The following is a 2,653-nucleotide window of genomic DNA, read 5'->3' on the forward strand; positions in this document are numbered from 1 at the left end:
GCGGGGCCTGGTGTGGGCGGTGCCTGAGGCGGAGTCGCGCTCCGGGGAGCCCCGCCCCCGCCCCTCGCGGCGACTGCGCTGGCCTCCTTGTCAATGGGAGCGCGGGGCTGGGTCGCCTGCGCGGCGGTCAGGTGGGCTCTCCTCACCCACCTCTCCCCAGCTAGCTCCCGTAGCAGCCTCTTCCTCTCTGGCTCCATCTCCATCTTGTCTCCAGCAGCTCGCCTTCTTGGTTGCTCTGCCGCTGCTGGGGCCGTAGCAGCTGAGTTACCTCAGCAAACGGCAGGAGGTAGTGGGTCTGAATCAACCTGCGTTCTGGATGATTCGCCTCAACCGCCCGGGTACTGGGCAAGTTCGGATTTTTCTTTAACTGAGTTGCACAAGTATCTATTGAGCACCTAACATGTGAGAGGCAAGGCTATGAGAAGAACACAGCAGGATGCAAAAAAGCCAGGGCCTGCCCTCGAGAGTCTTCTCCCAGCCTTGCCATCGCTGACCTTGTCTCAGGATTCCCCGCCGTCACCACGGCAAGAGAGTTCCCACACTCGGGAAGCTTTGGAGAGGGACAGATTTTAATGCAAGCGTGAGCTTTTAGTAAATGCTTGTTCACTGAACGTAGTTTAAACGCTTTTGCACATTTTGAAAGACTTAGCCTGGTTGAGGTCTTTGCACTGAAGTCTCTCGTCCTGCCCCTGCCCACAAACAAAAAATGCATTTTAAACATTTTTGTTGAGAGGAGAAGAGATTTTCTTCTTTTATCTTCCAAACCATTTTTTTCCACCTCTTTAAATAAAGACCCAGAAACCTGGGTCAGTTACTCAGTGTACAGCTTATCAATTATTAAGGAAACAAATTTGCCAAAGATTGGGCATGTTCTGGGTGGTCTCTGGGACTTTGAGAAAGTTAATTCTAACTGAACAAAATGGTTTTACAGTTCCACCAGACAGCCCCAGGGGCCGTTCCAGAAAAAGAGTCCAGTAGGAAAGACTGCATGGGGATAAGAGGCAAGTGGCCAGTGGGAAACGTTTTTCTAAAAGTTGTGCATTTCTGTGGCTCTGAAAGCAAACTCATTTCAACAATAGAAAAAAACAACAATACTCCTGTTTTGGAAATGTTAACCACCATAAAAATACATTTGCAATGGGAAAAAGGCAGTTAAGGCCCACCCAGAAGAAAATATTTTTCCCCTGAAATTTTGTATTTGGTGTTTCCAGGTATGGGTTTGCCTCAGTCTACAAATAGCTGTTATTGTCAAAAGTTGTATGTAATATAATTCAAAGTATTTAGATTTGAATCCCATTTTATGTATTCTGAGAAACTGACAAAGGAATCCTGTAAAGAATTGTCTTACAAAGTAAGTCACTGCTTCCCTCATCTTCCCCTCATTCTCCTTTTGGGTTTATGTTGGGGGTGGGGGGATAAATCTGGTTTGCTTAAAATCAGGATATTACTAAAAGTCAGGTTTCCAGATACAAAAGAGAAAGTCCACATACCCAACATTCAATAGAATTTATTTCCTTTAAAGGTTGATAGGACAATTATGCAGATCTATCAGATGTAGAGGAAAACAGCAACAACCTCACCCACGTACCGTTATCCCTATAAGGAAGCATCTGAAGAACTGAAGAGGTAAGAATGTAACTATTTCCTTGCAGATGGTGGGATTACATTTCACATATTTATGCTTTTTCATACTGAGTACTTTTAAATTTAAGCTCTTAGGCTCATTATGGTTTGTATGATTGAATGGAATGATCCTTGACTTTAGGTCAATCTCTTCCTTCTTGGTATTAGACTTAGTATGGTAAAAGCACAAACCTGTGCTTTCTGTTTTCCTTTACTCACTCACTCAGTACTTACTAAGCACCTACTTACCAGGTATAGGGTAATGTTCTAGGTATTATAGATGTTGTATTTCAGGTTTGTCTCTCCTGTTTTCTTTTTCTGGGCCACTTTGCATCTTTATAGCTGGGCTGCATAAAGGACTAATAATAATCCGCTTCATCTGCATAGTGCTTTATAGCTTACAGATCACTTTTGCAAAAATGACCCCATATCGATCCTTCCCCGGAAACCTCAGTTAGGCACTGTGGTGTGGGAAACATCATGGCTGAGTGGAAAGCACCTAGACCAGAATCCAGGTAGGTCTGGGTACCCATTCTACAGCTGAGGAAGCTGAGCCTCTGAGTGGTTGAACTTGTTCAAGTTCACAAAGTCATTAAGTAGTAAGCCAGTGTTCCTTCTACAGGTCTTTGGACTAGTTGAGAGATAGCATGTTATATAAATATTTAAAGTATGCTCCCTAGACTCCCAGAAAGCTCACAACCCCAGAACCCAATCATATTCTCGTTGCCTCACAGGAAGTGAGGATGAGAACATCGTGTTGCTCTGCACGTTGTTAGTAGTTAGATAATACCACACCTGCTGAATTTGTCGTAATTCCTGTAGCAATGGGGGAAATTACAGTCCTAACATCTGGAGTGGGGGACACTGAGACCAGGGGCAGATTACATTTGGTTTGATTTTATATGATCCTTAGAATTGTATTTCTCTGATGATTGCTGTTGGCCAGGGAATAACTCTCATTTACCCTCTTTTTAGTCAACCATCCCCCTTGTCACACACACACTGTTCAGTGTATTTTTAATTTTAAAAG

The sequence above is a fragment of the Trichechus manatus genome, unplaced genomic scaffold, assembly GCF_000243295.1.
Source record: "Trichechus manatus latirostris isolate Lorelei unplaced genomic scaffold, TriManLat1.0 scaffold00014, whole genome shotgun sequence".
NCBI classification, from domain to species: domain Eukaryota; kingdom Metazoa; phylum Chordata; class Mammalia; order Sirenia; family Trichechidae; genus Trichechus; species Trichechus manatus.